This window comes from Equus przewalskii, chromosome 3, assembly GCF_037783145.1.
Source record: "Equus przewalskii isolate Varuska chromosome 3, EquPr2, whole genome shotgun sequence".
NCBI lineage: Eukaryota > Metazoa > Chordata > Mammalia > Perissodactyla > Equidae > Equus > Equus przewalskii.
Window position 1 is genome coordinate 21,480,173 of NC_091833.1, and position 19,280 is coordinate 21,499,452.

Genomic DNA, 19,280 nt, shown 5'->3' on the forward strand with positions numbered 1-19,280 from the left:
CTGCTGCCAGTTCTTGCCAGGGGCTTCGGGAGAGAGCAATCTCACTCCCAGAAAGGAAAACACCTTCTCACTGGCTCAGCGACTGACATGGTGATGTTCCCTACATCGCTGTGGTACAAGGGTCCTCAAATCCAAATTTAAGTCTTGATTTTGGACTTGGGGCCCTGAGGAGTTGCCTGAAGTCAACTGTAAACCTTTAGACAGGAAGGAAGGTGGAGAGAGAGAAGAAAAGAAACAATTAGAAACTCTCACCCTCAGAAGACCTGGCAAACAAAAATTCAAAAACACAAATCTATGCTAAGAGAAATGGAAATAAAAACTTAATCAGGACACAAATTAATTCTAAATAATATTGATTTAAAATAGCCTGGTTGGTTAAAGATTTTAAAATCTCCCTACATGTACTTATGTAGATTTTCCCCTGTGGGAAAATGTCCTTTATTGCATGATATGAAACGTTCAGTCTTTCTCTGCTTAGGAATAAAAGGGTCTCCCTTTCTCAGGGGTCTGAAGTCTGTTCAGCCTAGTGACCTGAGAAGGGGAGAGAGGCACGTCTTGGTGGAAGGGCCCCTTGGAAGGGTATAAGGGGGGTCCTGGACTGTCTTATATGTGTCATAGTCATTGAGCCCCTCAGGAAGAGGAGGCTGCTTGTTCATCTGTTGGTCTTTCCACCTCTGTTCCTGGCAAAGGAGCTCTTGGGTCTCCAGCATCACCCTAGCATTGAAACAATGCTCACCCAGGTAGCCATTGCTGGAAGCTTGGTAGCTAGAGAAACTGGGATTCTCTTTGGCACTCTGGGAAGCCTTCTCCAGGAGAGTAGTTCTGCTCCCCAGAATCTTGGGAGACAGAGCTGGCATTTTTCCTGCATTGCTGAGCAGGAAAATAGGTAAATGGATAAATCCTCTTAGCCATTTATGGACTGTGTGGCCTTGGACAAGTTACTTAATCTCTCTGATAAGCCAGTTTTCTTAACTCTAAAATGAGAATACTACTGCTTAACCATGGCTACTGCCCACTGGCACATGGTAGGTTTTTCATTAGAGCCTGCATCACATTTTTAAATTTCATCAATGTTGAGTTTTTCTTCTTTGAGGGAGAATGTGGTTTTTTTTTTTTTGGTTTTTGGGGGGTTTTTTTGGTAAAATCCATTCATAGAGAAGTCATAGTCTTATAGCATGGTGAATGATTAAAGTGAGTAATACTGTCTAGGATTTTTAAAAATGAGGTGTCAAGAGGCTTGTTTTCTCATATATCTTGTGTACTGACACTGAGAGCAATTCTGTAAGAGAAATTTCAAAAATACTTGAGCAGCGATTAGTGCTGGTGGAGTTAGTGTATAATCTCCCAAGGTGACAACTTCGCCATGTGGTGTGTAAATTCTGACTTCTTGTTCTACATCCTGTATTTCACCGCATTTGTATATACCCTATAAGCTTATGCATACCCGCTTCTTTCTTTCTCTAACCAAATACTTTCCCTAATGGATTTTCATTTGAGGTTGTACCTTTTTTTTCCAGCCTAGAAAAGCCTCTATACCACTAAACCCAGGAGACGGGGATAGAGCAGCTGTGTGCTCCAAGACTCAGATTCGAAAAGTGTGGGTGGAGGAAGGGAAGGTCAGAAAATAGGTTGTTATTTCCATTGCTGGCAATTTAGATTCAGAGGCATTTCATCTGCAGTCCCCTCAAGTGTTGAATTGAATAAAAGTAGTAGCAGAAACAGTGGAAAGCGCGGTTGGGGGAGGGGCTGTGAACACTTCCAGCTAAACGCAAAGAGACAGGCAGCTTGTAAGCATGCATACTCAGCTTGGAATAAAAGCCACAAGAAGCCTGAGAGCCAGCCTTTATTGAAACAAGATGCTGCCAGAATGAAACAAAACACAGACTGAAATCCATCTACACTGGCAGACTAGTGTGATATTGAATATGTGCTCCTGCAACCAGGAGGGGCTGTGTAGACAACTGTGTGAATGAGAAGAAGAATAAAGCACTGCAGCATTTACATCTTGCCTAACATGTGACTGATTTAGGAACAGACACATTTCACATGCACCTTTACTAAGAATGAATGTATCTATAAAGATTTACTCCTTATTTTACGTTTGATTCAAACAGCACTCACATTTGCATTGGGCTAGACACTATGAAATACAGGTTATGTGCAGGAAGCTTGCTGTTTACAAAGATGTGATAGCTCAAATTCCATTTTTAAGCCATTTTTCCTTAGAAATATTGTTACAGATAGTGGGAAGCAATATAAGATAACCCTCAAAGGTGTTTTAAAGAAATAATATACCTACAGTGTAAGAATAGTACAAGGAAAATGAATAAAAAATAATGCTGAAAAAAACTAGATATTTAAATAGGAAAAAATAATTGGATATTGATTTATTTTTATTGTTTGTTTGTAATCCTGAAAAAATGCCTTAATTAGGAAAACGAAGAAAAAGATGAAGACTTGTAAGTTTATAAAGTACATTTTGATGTGCTTCAAGGATTGTAGAATTTCATAACTGACCCTTTATTATACTTAATTTATCTCAAAAATATGACTTTCCTTTTCCTTAATATAGATTCCAGAGTTATATAATAGATATTTATTAAGCTTATTCTATGCAAAAGGACTGCATTATATGCTGCAAGAGATACAAGAATCGTTCAAGACAGAGAACACTTTATCAAGGTGCTGACAATTTAGTTGGGGAGATAAAACATACAGGGTAAAAAAATGTGTATATAATCAAGTCTATGTACAGAAATACAGGCTAACATGGAGCTGTAACATGGAGAAGTGGGAGAATCATGAACTTCAAAGTCATACAGCCTTGGTTTTTAATAGAGTCCACTGCCTCCAGCTAAATAATCATGAGCAAAGTTCTTAATTTCTTAGAGCCTTGATTTTCTTACCTACAAAACGGGGGTAATAATATCTACCTTATGAAATGATTGTGAAAATTAAATGAGATAATACAAGTTACATGCCTAATAAAGGCACAAGGTAGGTGTTTAACTGGTGTCAGTTCTCATCCTTTCCTATAGTTAACAGGAGGGGTGAAGAGAATCGCTCTACCTCTGCCTGGCAGGTTAGCTAGGAGTAAATATTTGAACAGGATTTTAAAAACGTGGTAGAAGTACAGTTTATTTTATATTTACTTTATTTTTTAACTGCCCAGCACCTAAACTCCCTTCTGATTAACTGGACCATTCCCTTCCTTATGAGTATTGTAGAAAAAAACACACACTCATTTTCCAATCTTCTTCCCAGACTTGGTCAATCAGCCATTGTAATGATCAACAATATTCTTGTACTTCTGTCTTGATGTTTCAACCCTAGGTGATACTGAACAGATTCCATGCAACCCTAGGTGAGACCTAATAGATTCCAGGCTGAGATTCTTTTTCCACTCCCACCACTTTCCACCTATACACCTCCTTCCCCACCCACAATTTCTTTAGATATATATCTTAACTTTTTCTGGGAGTTGTCTTTATCATTTTAAATGATATATTTTTAAAAACACATTCCTTGATTTATTATCCTATGAAAATGTTTTAAAAAGATTATGAAAATACTGCATCTACCCCTCCTTCCATTGCTTCTGCCCATTGTCCTACCAAATTTTTGGTAGTTGTATTATTTTATTTTGTCAATGTTTATAACATTGTTTATAACATTTATAATCTTTTCTATAACTATTATTAAGTTTTACGTGCATGGTAAATAGGGTGATTCTAAAGACTCAATTTAAAATGCATTTTTTACGCTATGATTGTATGGTCACAGCAGAACCATGTAGAAGATAGAACCAATAGAGAAGGAAGTATAATCCTAGATCATTGAAAGGTTGCCATTTGAAGGAGAATGTTCCAAGCACCAAGATCTCTACTCAGCTCTCTTTAAATATCTTTTTAGCTTCCTTGACTTTTTCAGTGTCATACTTGGTTACCACTGGTTTTGGGGTTTTTATTCTATATAATCCTCTTCTTTGGGTTCCTTTGTCATTTACTCAAAATAATCCACCTCAGTAATTTTAAAATATAGGATACATGGGTGGTAAACTTTCTGAGTGCTTGTATGTCCGAAAATTTAATTCCACACTCATTTAATTCATAATTTGATTTTTTTTCCTCCTAAGAACTTTGAAGGAACTGCTTCAAGGTCTACTAACATTCAGTGTTCCTAATAAGAAGTTTGATATCAGTCTGCTCTTCATTCTGTTATAGATAAACTTCCCCCTCCACTGAAAGCTATTAGAATTTTCTCTTAACTCTTGAAGTTCTGAAATTTTACAAGCATATGTCTAGGTGTGAATTATTATTCCCTTGATCTCTTTGGTATTCAGTAGTCCCTTCCAACCCAAAGATTTACGTCTTTTTCAGCACAGGGAAAATTTTATTATAGTCCATAATTTTTATGATTGTTTACTCTTCTCCATTATATTTATTTTCTCCTTCTGGAATTTCTGTTAAACATATGGTGGAGCTCCTTGTTCTGTCCTTTATGTATTTTAACTTTCATTTCACATTTTCTCTCTTTTTGTCTTTTTGTTCTATATTCTGGGAGTTTTCCTTGACTTTAAGTTTCAGTTCGCCAATGTAATATTCAGCTATGTAGGTCTATTTCATTAGTCCACTACAAAGTTCTTTATTTTTGAAATTATGTTTTCAATTTTGAAGAATTCTTTTTTCTTTTATTTTTCCTTTCTTATGGTATCTTGTCCTATTTAATAAATACAATAGCTTCTCAGATCTATCTGAGGATATGAATTAGGATTTGTATAAAGTTCTTTTCTGATTTTTCAAATAGCTCTGTTTCCTCCAGAAAAAGTTGTTCTGTTTCTATATTTGGGAATTTCTCCTTCATTTTGTTGATTTCTTCAAATAACTATGGTCTCTTTATTTCATCATTGTGAATCAGGATCATAGTTTCCTCTGTGGTTGGCATTCTCTTTGCCCAGTAGCTCTCACCAATGAAAAGAAGGGCCAATTTCCAGTTCCATGTAAATGACTGAGTAGGTTTTGACCAACAGGCAGTGGGCAGGAAGGCTGGTTAGAGACTCTAGTGATCGTAAAAGGCAGGGTGCCCTTCCTCTGGAGGTAAGGCATTTAAGGGCTGTACCATTCTCGGGTGAAACTGTCTTTCCTTTTTGTTTCTCTCCTCCAGGTCTTGCTTGATGGTATAGTGGGGCTCAGTCTCTGCTCTGCTTCTCTCTTAGACCCCGGTGCCCTCCGAGGAACTGTCCCTGAGCAGATCAATTACTTTCTTCAGAGAGCAGATCTCAAGCTTTGACCAGAGACCAAATGCTTCCGCTAAAAAATGCTCAATTTACACAGAGAAAAGAGAAAGGGCCACACCAGGCTCAGAATGCTGTTTTTTAGTAAATTATCCAACTCCTGCTATTTTACCTGTTCAAAAGAACCCCACTTATCTCTGGGGCTGTGGTACTTTTTTTTAATCTACCTACATATCTATTTATTTTCTATCTACCTACCTACCTACCTATGTATGTGTATATATATATGTATATATATTCTATAACTATTAGCTTTTAGTATCTTTTTATTGTGAAATAAAGCACAGATACAGAAAACTATGTGGAACAAATGTATAGCTTAGTGAATTATTATAAGGAAAACACCCTTATAACCACCACTTGTATCAAGAAATAGTGCTTTTCCCTTCACACTCCCCATCACAGTTGTAGCCTCCTTCCTCTCTCCTGATTGCGATATTAGACATTTGCATTTCTTTATGTTTTTATCATCCAAGTATACAGCTCTAGACACTATAGTTTAGTCTCCTCCATTTTTTTTTTTTACATTGATATGCCATTGAAGTCTCTATAGTTTCCCCCTCCATTCATCTCCTTTCCTTACCTTCCTTAGCCTGTCAAAGAATCCAGGCTATTTGACCCATAAAATTTCCTGTTAGCCTGGATTTTGCTAATTGCAGACTTACTGTGTGGACCAACATGTTCCTCTGTCCTCTTTATTTTCTGCAACTTGGCACTGAATCCAGAGGCTGACCTCTGGAGGTTCAAACCTTTTGACAAGAATTGTGTTCTTACGACAGTAGACATGTAATGGCTATTTTTTTTGTTTTCATTTTTAAATGTTAACAGCTGTTAATGCTGAATGCCTAGATTCGTTAATCCATTGAATATTTCCAAATGGTGATATGCTCTATCTATTTTGTTTTCATATATTAATTAGAACAATTTTATAAAGAGGTGTTTCCCTCATCTATTATTTGGCTACCTAGTCGAACAATTCATAGGAAAAGGGCAAAATAAATGCTTGATACTTTTAATCATACATCATGATCAGGTGGGATTCATACCAGGGACACAGGGATGGTTCAACATCCACAAATCAATCAACGTGATACACCACATCAACAAACTGAGGAATAAAAACCACATGACCATCTCAATAGATGCAGAGAGGGGATTTGACAAGATCCAACAGCCATTTATGATAAAAAATCTGAACAAAATGGGCATAGAAGGAAACTACCTCAACATAATAAAGGCCATATACGACAAACCCATAGCCAACATCATACTCAATGGGCAAAAACTGAACGCCATCCCCCTGAAAACAGGAACGAGACAAGGATGCCCTCTATCACCACTCTTATTTAACATAGTACTGGAGGTCCTGGCCAGAGAAATCAGGCAAGAAAAAGGAATAAAAGGAATCCAAATAGGGAGGGAAGAAGTGAAACTCTCGCTGTTTGCAGATGACATGATCTTATATATAGAAAACCCCAAAGAATCCATTGGAAAACTGTTAGAAGTAATCAGTAACTACAGCAAAGTTGCAGGGTATAAAATCAACATGCATAAATCAGTAGCATTTCTATACTCCAGTAATGAACCAACAGAAAAAGAACTCAAAAATACAATACCATTCACAATCGCAACGAAAAGAATAAAATACCTTGGGGTAAATTTAACTAAGGAAGTGAAGGACCTACACAATGAAAATTACAAGGCCTTTCTGAGAGAATTGGATGACGACATAAGGAGATGGAAAGACATTCCATGTACATGGATTGGAAGAATAAACATAGTTAAAATGTCCGTTCTACCTAAAGCAATCTACAGATTCAACGCCATCCCAATCAGAATCCCAATGACATTCTTTACAGAATTAGAACAAAGAATCCTAAAATTCATATGGGGCAACAGAAGACCCCGAATTTCTAAAGCAATCCTGAGAAAAAAGAACAAAACGGGAGGCATCACAATCCCTGACTTCAAAACATACTACAAAGCTACAGTAATCAAAACAGCATGGTACTGGTACAAAAACGGGTGCACAGATCAGTGGAACAGAATTGAAAGCCCAGAAATAAAACCACACATCTATGGACAGCTTATCTTTGACAAAGGAGCTGAGGGCATACAATGGGGAAAAGAAAGTCTTTTCAACAAATGGTGCTGGGAAAACTGGAAAGCCACAGGTAAAAGAATGAAAATTGACCATTCTTTTTCACCATTCACCAAAATAAACTCCAAATGGATCAAAGACCTAAAGGTGAGACCTGAAACAATAAGGCTTCTGGAAGAAAACGTAGGCAGTACACTCTTGGACATCAGTATTAAAAGGATCTTTTCGGACACCATGCCTTCTCAGAGAAGGGAAACAATAGAAAGAATAAACAAATGGGACTTCATCAGATTAAAGAGCTTCTTCAAGGCAAATGAAAACAGGATTGAAACAAAAAAACAACCCACTAACTGGGAAAAAATATTTGCAAGTCATATATCTGACAAAGGCTTAATATCCATAATATATAAAGAACTCTTGCAACTCAACAACAAAACATCAAACAACCCAATCAAAAAATGGGCTGGAGACATGAACAGACATTTCTCCAAAGAAGATATACTGATGGCCAATAGGCACATGAAAAGATGGTCATCATCGCTGATCATCAGGGAAATGCAAATCAAAACTACACTAAGATATCACCTTACACCCGTTAGAATGACAAAAATATCTAAAACTAATAGCAACAAATGTTGGAGAGGTTGCGGAGAAAAAGGAACCCTCATACACTGCTGGTGGGAATGCAAACTGGTGCAGCCACTATGGAAAACAGTATGGAGATTCCTCAAAAAATTAAAAATAGAACTACCATACGATCCAGCCATCCCACTACTGGATATTTATCCAAAGAGCTTGAAGTCAGCAATCCCAAAAGTCCTATGCACCCCAATGTTTATTGCAGCACTGTTTACAATAGCCAAGATGTGGAAGCAACCTAAGTGTCCAGCAACAGACGAATGGATAAAGAAGATGTGGTACATATATACAATGGAATACTACTCAGCTGCAAAACAGAACAAAATCATTCCATTTGCAATAACATGGATGGACCTTGAGAGAATTATGTTAAGTGAAATAAGCCAGCGAGAGAAGGATAATCTGTGTATGACTCCACTCATATGAGGAATTTAAAATTATGGACTAAGAACAGTTTAGTGGATACCAGGGGAAAGGTGGGGTGGGGGGTGGGCACAAAGGGTGAAGTGGTGCACCTACAACATGACTGACAAACATTAATGTACAACTGAAATTTCACAAGATTGTAACCTATCAACAACTCAATAAAAAAAATAAATAAAAAAATTAAAAAATGCTTGATACTTTTTGTTATCTACTTTGTTGTCAAGAAAATGAATTCGTTCCCTGTTATCCTCAAAATGACCTATTGTTTTTTTAAAAAATATAATTATTAATTCATGGATTTAGATATATTTCACAGATTTTAATTCACTGCAATTCTTACTATTATTGAAGCTGAAAATACTCCCTCTTTGCCTATGAGACAGTCTCTTCAAGTTAGTTTCTAAGTGTTTTGACATGACCCTAGTAGTCTTTGATAGCTTCTGTGCTACTAGTATGTTAAGATATTCCAGCTCATCTTGCATATTTCCTGCCACACACCCGAAATCAACTATTTCTCTAAGAGACTCTGGATTCTTTTTTTTTTTAATGTAACATGGTATTTTAAGATCACGATCTGGGCCCTAACGATTATTAATGCTACTGGGTTGGTCCTTGTTTCTAGGTCTTTTCAATGGATTGAGCTAGGAAATATATATGTATGTATATAGTATGTATGTATATTAGGAAATATAGCATATATTTTATTTTGTATGTATGTATATTTCACTACATATATTTATATTATTTGATTATATTATACATATATAGAGCCTATATTTATTTATATATAGGGAAAAAATACCTGATGAGTTCTTATCAGTATCTCCAATTCAAATTCAGGAGTATAGGGTTAATTTATATCTTCTGTATCACACCTACATCTTTTTTCTTCCACACCAAAAATTCTGGTTCTGAAGGACATATGGGAGGACAGAATTAGAATATCCCATAATTACTCATTTCTCTTATCCCATATTTCATATATGAGTTTCAAAATTATCCTTATACTACCACCATCATTTTTGATTACTCAGAATAGTTAAACATTTTTTGCATATGTTATCCTCATTTCTCTTCGTCCCCACACCTATCTTTTAATAGTTGTACTATATTTACTTTTCAGATTATATAGCTATTGTATACTATGAGCTCTCTTTTTAACCCCCCACTTAGTCTTGGTTCTACAAGTAACTGTATGTTTAATGCTCAGTGTCTCTCTAGTCATTTTAGTGATCTAAAATGTTTATTTTCATAGATTCCTTGGGAAGGGCTCATGGCAACAATTTTTTTGAGATCTTACATGCTTATAACAATTTGTCTCTGCTCCTCTATACTTGAAGGTCAATTTTGCTGGATATAAAATCTTTAGTTCACATTTTCTTTCCTTGAATATATTACATGTGTTGCTCTCTTTTCTTGTGGCATAAAACACTGCTGTGAGAAGTCTGATGGTAGATAATCTTGAGTCCTTTTTGTCTCTCATTTTTTTTTCTTTTTTAAAGATTGGCACCTGGGCTAACAACTGTTGCCAATCTTTTTTTTTTTTTTTTTTTCTGCTTTATCTCCCCAAATACCCCCTGTACACAGTTGTATATCTTAGTTGCCAGTCCTTCTAGTTGTGGGATGTGGGACGCCACCTCAACGTGGCCTGACGAGTGGTGCCATGTCCGAGCCCAGGATCCAAACCCTGGGTGGCTGCAGCGGAGCATGAACTTAACCACTCGGCCACGGAGCCGGCCCCTCTCATTTTTCTTTTTTAATTTACCTCCTTTTAACTTTCTATTTCTCTCAAGACATTATTTGTTGTGTTTATTTGTGTAAATATTGTATTAATTTAACAAATGTCTTATTGAGTCTCCCCTATGAGTCAGAAACCAGGAGTACAATGATAGACACCCTCGCCTCCAAAGTCCCTGCAGTAATAGAACTGATATAACATAGAGGATCAGTCTTCAATCAGAGCATATGTCTCAGCAGTGGCACAACTGACATTTTGGACTGTATCATTCTTTGTTGTGGGGGGCTACCTTACACATTGTAACATGTTTAATAGCATCCCTGACCTCTACCTACTAGATGCCAGAACACTTGTTATGGGCTGATTGTTTGTGTCCCCTCCAAAATTCATATGTTCAAGTCCTACCCCACAATGTGATCATGTTTGGAGGTGAAGCCATTGGGAGATAATTAGGTTTATATTAAGTCATGAAGGTGGGACCCTCATGACGGAATTAATACCCTTATAGGAGGAAGAAGAAAGAAATCTCTCTATCTCCATGAGCGCTCATCAAGGACAAGTCAAGTGAGCACACAACAAGAAGGTGGCTATTTACAAGCCAGGAAACAGGTCCTCATCAGACACCAAATCTGCTGGCACCTTGATCTTGGGCTTCCCAACCTCCAGAACTGTGAGACATAAATTTATGTTGTTTAAGCTACCCAGTCTACAGTATTTTATTATAGCAGACTGAGCAGACTAAGAAAGCACTGCTTTCCCAATTGTGACAACCAAAAATGTCTCCAGACATTGTCAAATGTCCCTTGGGGCAAAAAATCACCCCCAGTTGAGAAACACTGAATCAAAGTATCACACAAATTGTTGTCAAATTATAAGTGTAATAAGTACTCCCTACCTTAGTAAATGGCACTACCCAATGGCTGGGACGAAAAATCGTGGAGTCATCCTTGACTCCTTTCATTCATACCCTCAACTAATTTATCAGCAAGTCCTGATTCACCAAGAAAATGTATCCTGATCCTGATTCTTCCTACCACCTCCACTGCTACCATCCTAGTTCAAGCTAGTTCATTTCTCACCTGAATACTGTAATACCTTCCTAACTGGCATCTCAGTTTCTACTTTTTCCTCCCTTATGCTCTTTTCCCCACACAGAAGCTAGAATTGGCCTTTTATAATGTAGATTAGATAATGTAATTCTTGTTCAAAATCCTCCAATGATTCCCCATCACTCTTGGAATAAAATATAAGTCCTTACATGGCCCACATGGCTCTACATGGCCCAACATGATATCGCCCCTGGCTACCTCTCTGAACTCATTTTCTACTGCTCTTCTCCTTACTCACTGCACTTCAGCTGTACCAAATTCCTTGCTGTTTCTTAAACATGCCAAGCACACCCCCATCTTTGGGCTTTGTGTGTGCTGTTCTTTTAGCCAAGAATTTTTCCTGCGAGCTGTCTGGTCATGCACTTCGCCTATTTTTCTATTGGTTTGAATGGTATTTTTCTTCTGAGTTATTCTATTTTGATGGAAACTGTTATTTCTAAAAAAATTGTGAGAGGTATGCTGATAACCCATACTCTGGTGTGTTTCACTTCTAACACTGGTAGAGCAAGGAGACAGTGGAAGGACAGGTACTCAAAGGAGATGAAGGGTTAGTGGAGGAATAGAAGAGATCTCTGATTGTGATATCTTCTGGGATTTTTTTTTTTCTTTTTTTGGCATCACTTTGTTTTTCCTCATCCTGATCATTCTTTCAAAACATTTTTCCTCCCAATTCTAAAATGCTTTGAATTTGTTCAACAACCATTATGTAAATACCACTAGGACTTGATGCTTCTCTGACCTCATCTTGTACCATCTCTCTCTTGCTCTCCCACTTCAGTCACCTGCCCTCCTTCTGCTCCATGAACAGAATGGTCCTACCACAAAATATTATGCATTTGCTGTTTCCTTTGCCTGGAATGCTTGTCTCCTGACTATCCACATGGCTCTTCTCCATTTAGTCATCTTCTCAGTGACATCTTCCCTGACCACTCTACCTAAAATTTCAATAATTCCCCGGCAAAGTTTTCTATTCTTTCTTGATTTATTTGTTTTTTCCTTAGCCCTTATCATTATCTAACATACTAAAATTTTTGGTTGCTTATCTTTATATCATTTGTCACCTGCTTTAAAGTGTAAACTCCAAGAGTATAGGAATTTTTGTCTGTTGTACTCACTGCTCTATTCCTGAAGCCAAGAACAGTGCCTGGTGCATTGTTAGTAAAAGAAAACAAAACAAAACAAAACAAAACAAAAAAACCCTCTTTATTGAATTAATTAATAAATCTAGAAGTGAAAGATGGAATCTCTTTGAGCTTATAGTCTCACTAGACAGAACAAATGCAAATATCCATACATAAAGCAACTAAAGATACAGGTGTCTAGTGATGATAGAATCGAGGGCGTAGAGTATCATATAAAGAGATTGGTAATTTTGCTTTGAAATTAGATAATGAGAAGGAGGTGACTCCTGAGTTGGATCATAAGATTTTAATAAACCTGAATTGGAAGAGAGAAATATGAAGACTTTCTAGAAAGAAAGAGTAATATGAGTTGGGTAAGATACACAACCAATCAGGCTGTTCTGATTGAAACAGAGGGGCCAGGTAGAAAATAGTAAGAATTAAGTTTAGATAAGTACCTGAGTATATCAGTTAGGGTCCCAGCAAGAAAGGACTGTCACACTCAGAGTAAGAATTCAAGGAGAGAATACTAAGCAACCACTGATAAAGGTTTAGTCAGGGAAATAGCAAGAGTGGTGCAGTCTCCAGGGGCTAGTAACAGGATGGGGAGCTGTTACTACCCCTAGGCTTGCAGGTGAGAAAGGAGAGAGTTGTGCAGAGAGGACATCTCGGGAGGAGCTGTGACTTTTAATCAAAGAAAACAACTGACCTCAAGGGACCTGGAGAGAGGGAGCAGACCTTCCCACAGTCGCTGATCCTCCTTAGCTAAACCAGCTGGAAGCCAGAGGCAAGAGGGAGAGTGGATACGATCAATAGAGGCCAGCTTCCTTAACAGAGCAAGATGGCAGAGTGGAAGGACGCAGAGTAGATCTAGAGGGGCAAATGGAAAATATCCTGCACACTGAGGTTAAGACAACTTGAAAACGGTTGCCAGAAAGCCTTGAGTAGCGCTCATGGAGGCCATCATCTACATGGTTGAGAAATGTTGCATAGAAGCTTTTTTTCCTGACTCTATACAAAATCATTTTTATGAGACTGTTTTAACCACATCATCATAATGAAAACATTGCTCAATCTGGCATTTGATTAGTGCAACACATAACACAAAATTACAAAGTTTCAAAGCAGCTAAAGAAATGTTTTTAAAAAAAGGAATCAAAGCACCAGCCAGAAAATAGGTGACTCAATGACCAGGGAAAATCAATGAGGCATAGCCATTATTTAAAAAATGAGTAATAGCCTCAGTAAAAATGAACTATATTATCTTTTTGAGTCCTGTTGTCCACATTCTACCACTTTCTTTTAACACTCTCTATTCCAGTAGTCAACTCTGCCTTTTCTTGCTTTACTTTTATTTCCTCATATCATCGCCTATGTTAGGAATTAATATTTATCTATTTCTACCTGTATATCTATAGTGACATAAAATAAGTATTGATTATGTGGTGTGAAGGAGATATAGACTTTAGCTTTACCAAAAGAGAGAGACCAGACACCTGTAGTTCCTTCCAGCCTTTGCCTAGAGTGGAATTCTATGCGAGTTCTTAGTGACCCTTGAGAAAACATTTTGTCACAACCTCACTGTCAGGGGACAGAGAGAAGAAAACTAGACACACGCACAACCACTGTCTAACTATAGACCTTGAGCACTTGGCACAGGGTCTGTTTTCCAGTTGCATCTCTATTCTGACTTACGCAGTTGTACAAAATTTATCTGTATTGAAAACTTAATTAAGTTGTTTACAGTAGCAGCTGTAAGCCATCTCAATATTTAGTGATTCTGAAATTGGCTTAATTTTTGTTTTTAGCTTTTTAACTTCTGCAGTATTATTTTATTCCTACAATAGTGCAGATTAGCCTCAAATAACTCAGGGCCATGATTCACACCATACAGTTATATAATATTCCAAATTCTTTCCAAATTCTGGCTCTATCCAGGACAGTACTCTGAACTTTCTCGTAGATACAGATAATTCAAGTGACCTTCAGCTCCTTTTTGAGTTAAGCCATTTGCTATAATTATTTAATTCAAATTAATTCAAAGATATTTACTGATGTCTCCTTATGCAAGCAATAGAATGGATCCATTTATGAGCTGTACCCACTCCTTACCCTTAAGGAGCTTAGAGTCTAATAGCCAGAAAAATATCTTTAATACAAATAGTAAATTAGTCTAGTCAGAGCTGAAAAACAATGAGGTGGAATTTCAAAAGTGGAAGCGATCATGTGATTCAGGATTAGATATGAAAGCTGGGTAGGATTTTAACAGGTAGAGACCAGCTATTGGGCAAGAAAATGTAACTGCTTTAAGCTCCTGTTTGTTCATCCATAAAACGAAAATAATATTATTTACCTCATTGTGTTTGTGTGAGGATTATATAAAAAAAATGAATATAAAGCACTTTGCAAAGCTGGTGAAAAGAGGACAGTAAATGTTAGCTTTGAAAATACCCCTGGTAAAGTTCTAGCAGCAGGAATGGGCTGGTGACATTGGGGAGTTGACAGTAGACTGGAGCGTAGGGTTGGTGAAGTGGAGAAGGAGAAATAAGGCACCAGGAAAAGGTTGGGTGAGAGCTCTCGTTCAGCAAACTTTTATTAAATACATTTCACTTCCTGGAAAAACAGGAGGAAATGGTGTTAGAAACTAATGCTGACTCTGGCGGGGAAGGACTCTGTTTCCCACTGTGTCCCCAGTGCCTATAAAACAGCCAGGCACACAGTTGATGTGTAATAACTATTTGTGGAATGACCCTACCTTGGTGGAGAGGTGATGAGGAGAGATTCCATAATCCTTGGCATGAGGAAATCCATCTCTGCAGTGACAAGTAGAGGAAAAAGAAAGAAATTAGTAAAATTTCAAAGCCCCTGCTAGGTGTTCGTGTGTGTGCGTGTATATGTGCATACATAAGTACATTTCTAAAGGACACTGGATATGCACATTGGGTATGCAGAGGCAGGCTTTAGTAGTGGAGCAGGTAGAGAACTCTACTTCTTTCTATAATGAAATGAGCACAGCTGAGTTGCTGAGGGAAGAGTCTGAGAGAAGGGGCTGCAGAAAAGAAAGGCAGAGAGCTGGAAAACTGAGAAAGGACCAAGAATATAGTGATATAAAATCTCTATGCCCCCCAAATTTGAGGTGTTCACACAAACCTCCTGTGGGTGTGGGTGGTTAATACAAACTAAGTGCCAAGTACTTATGTAGTACCAAGTACCACACCAGGATTGGTACAGACTAGAGGGAAGGGACAGGCCAGAGGAAGTTCAATGCCAATGACATCAAATGTACAGTAGAAGCTGGCCTTTAAGCCACTTGAATCCAGGAATTTACAAAAGTCTGGAGAAAGGCATCGGACTTCCCACTGAATAAGGGTTAGGAAGATCAAATCACTTGAAAAAGTAATTTCAAATGTAAGGTGACTTTGGCTGCTTTGGGCACTGTAACTGATATCCTGTTGGCAAATTCTGGCCTAGGAATCATCTCCTCCAGAACAGGATCCTATGTCACTTCCTCCCCTCTCAGATAGGTTTTGTGCCCCTCTTGGATATTCTCCTACCACCTTTATCATGGCCTTTATCCTGTATTATAATTATCTGTTTATGTTTCTGCCTCCCTAGTTAGACTGAACATTCAAGGCTGAGCAGAGTCCAAACTCATCAGTATCCGTACAGCAGGGAGGCTGCAGCTGGAGATACAGATGTTTGTAAAGAGGCACTGAGAGCCATTAGAGAAGGGAGTCAGAAATACTAAATCCAAACCCAGAGTCTGGTTAAATACCAGAACAAGCAAAACAAACGAAAAACATGAGAGTCATCATTAGGGGTTCAGTTGTAATGTTTTGGCATTTTTGCGAGGCCTTCCATATAGCCACATTTATCTCCAAACCTCTAAAATAAGGTGCTTTGGAATCTTTTTTGGTTTGTTCTTGGTTGTCTACCACCACCATTTTCTGAAATTTTCAGAATTTTTTTTTTAATTTCAACAATCACAACAGTGCAAAAGCTATCTAAATTCCTTTTTCTGAAAAGCTCTGTTTATTCTTAACTGTCCTAGAAAGGATAGACATGTGCTTCACACACACAGTCTTAACTACTTAATCCACAAAAAGAAAAAGGAAAATTTCTAGTGGTTGTAGCACAAAGCCAGGTGTCTGCAGTGTGTCTTTGTTGTGATGACGGTTTGTGAGGGTATTTTTACCCTGTCTTTACTCTCTTGCCTTCAAAGGGGGAAGCAATTAGGCCAAATAATAATATTTAAAATCTGACAGCCCTCGGGATCCTGAAATGAAAGCCTAAATCTGCCACGTGGATGCTCTAGAGCCTGGGTGCTACGCGTGACCAGGGACTCGCCCCAGCCCGAAGCTGCACACACTCTGATGTCTCCACAAAGGGAGCTAAACAGAGAGAAAGCTCGAATTCTCTACCTCTGAATGTCGCTCCTTATATTTGTTGATGCAAGTTAGAATCCCTCTTCATGTCGTATGAGAACAAAAGCAGCATAGCCTAGAACACAATGAATAGCGTCGAATACTCAGCTTGTCCTTGTAACTGCCTATACAAAGCAAAACGGAGCTAAGAGGGATTCTAACGTGTGAAGTGTTTGTGCAGAGACCTAACGCTTCTGTGACTGTGTGTACTGAAGAATTAAGTGAAGAAAAACAATTTGAAGAATTAGTAGATTTTGTTGCTTTGACTTCTCCCTGTCCTTTTTTTTTAAATTTAATTTTAGCTATCTCTTATGGTAAGGAGATAAAAACTGTTGTCTTTTACAAAGGAAGACAAAAACAGAGTTTTTAATATAGGTCACACACTATGCATTGCTTTTATTGAGTTAAACAGAGAATGCAGTGTTTTTCTTTGTGTCACAGGCAGCTCTGTGTACATGCACATGCATCAGGACTAACGGACCTGTGAATGTTTTCCTGCATTGCCATTATGTGTGTTTGTGTCCTAGCACAGCCATGTGTGAAAGTTTGTGTGTGTCTAAGTGTGGCTGTGTGCAAAGGAAAGGGACTCCTGCTCCATTATTCCAGGCAATTAAACTCCGACAGCACTAGGATGAAGGGGAGATTCTGATTTTCTTTTCCTTTGCAGTAATTGCCTCAGCAATCATCTTTGATCAGGGAAGAGCAGAGGAGGATAATCCTGAAAGTTGACATCCTTGGTATAAATATATACATTTACATACACAGGGGCAGCGCAGTTCTGCGGCTTTTTACTGACATCTCTGACCTGAAACCATTGTAGCTCCATTGACACTTCATTTAATTGAATCCTTCCCTAGCAATGCAGGAGCCAGAGGACTTGCAAGGGGGAGGGGAGTGGAAGGATGGGTAATCAAGGCAGACTCTTCTGCCTGAATGTCTAGAAATGACAGGGAAGTAATTGCTTTTGAAAAGCAAAAAAACAGAAATAGCAAAATTTGTTCTATTTAGCAAATGCTAAAAGGGGATAAAGATTATGGTGATTTTGCCCCAAACGTACCAAAATCCCTACCCCGAGAATAAAACTGATTTGGATTTCTGTGTAAATAGGAATAATGTTTTTTTTTTTTTTAAAAAAAAAAAGAAGAAGAAGAAGAAGAAAGAAAATACAATCCTAAGAAAGAAAAATCCAGAGACTTTCTTGGTTCAAAATGGCCAGAGACAACAGTAAGATCATTCTGAGCCCAGAGCCATGGCACAGCCCCTTTTGTCAGCTTCAAATCAGCCAGCCGCAGGGTCGAATCAGTTTAACCTGCCTCTGTGACACATCACCCACCCGCCTGACCCTGGAGTGGCCTCATTTTTATGGATGCAGAAGCTCACGGTGTAATTCATTCCCCGGCACACCCCGCTCGTTCAGTCGCATGCTTTTGCCACAAAGGTACACTGCATATTCTCTGCCGGCTGAACCGATGAGATATCAGTCTGCTTCCAGCTTAATGCAGGAGTTACCCTGCCTTACAGCTGAAGAGTAATGTGCCCCCTTACCCAGCATCATTCTTGGGACCTAGATCAGCCATGCAAATTAGCACATGTCCACAAATTCAGGGTCTTAAAGAAATCAATCTGGACCCGGAGGAATCAGGCAGCAGGTTTAGGAAAAATAAAATCTAAAGGATGTTTAATAACCTGTGCCTCCTTTGTCATCAGCTCTCCGTATTTGCTTTTTTGTTTACATGTTAATGAGAGCATGTGCACATCAGGCAGATGCTTTGCCCTTTGATTCGTACATGGTACAATGGAAAATGAACAAATAAACAAAAAAACCCTGGCATAATAACAATGCATTACTAGTATATAGCACCTTTGCAAAGCACACTCACATACCTTGTTGAATTTATTTAGACCTTTCAACAATCATGTGTAATAGCAGTAGCATCAGCTTTAGACCCCTTATTCAGATCAGGAAACTGAGGCTCATATAGTTTAAAGAATTTGCACAAGTTTTCACTGCTGACAAGCAGCAGAGGAAGGAATCAAGAGGTGCAGCAACTTAAAGGGCTCTGTTCTGGCCCCACTGTGGCTGTGTCTCATCCCTTTCCATTGCTTGAGGAGTCCATGAGATCAAGGGAGGGTATCCACTCACCACTTACCAGCCTTCCCCACCACTAGACCACACTCTACTACTCAGGACTCTGGAATTTCAAGTACGCTTCCAAGAACTGTACAAGACCCTTCCCTAAGGCATCCATTTTGGTCAGCACCGCTAGGCCCAAGGGGTGTCCCAAAGGTGACTGCCTACAGGAGCGGGGAATGCATGTTGGACGTGCAAGCAGAACGTTCACAGATTTCTGCATGGACTTATTCATAGTCAGAGACAAAGCCAAGGTGGAAAGAGAAGGGAAATGGGTTGGAGTCTTGGGGCTGTAAGC

The 19,280-nt window shown here is 38.4% G+C and overlaps 1 long non-coding RNA gene across 1 annotated transcript in view; it reads right to left on the reverse strand.

Annotated features, from left to right (window-relative positions):
• LOC139082468 (uncharacterized) overlaps nt 1–19,280 on the reverse strand; it is a 119,700-nt gene that overhangs the window by 36,404 nt on the left and 64,016 nt on the right. Inside the window, exon 2 of the long non-coding RNA XR_011538498.1 lies at nt 15,183–15,240. This is a non-coding gene — a long non-coding RNA (uncharacterized lncRNA). The remainder of the gene's footprint in view (nt 1–15,182; nt 15,241–19,280) is intronic.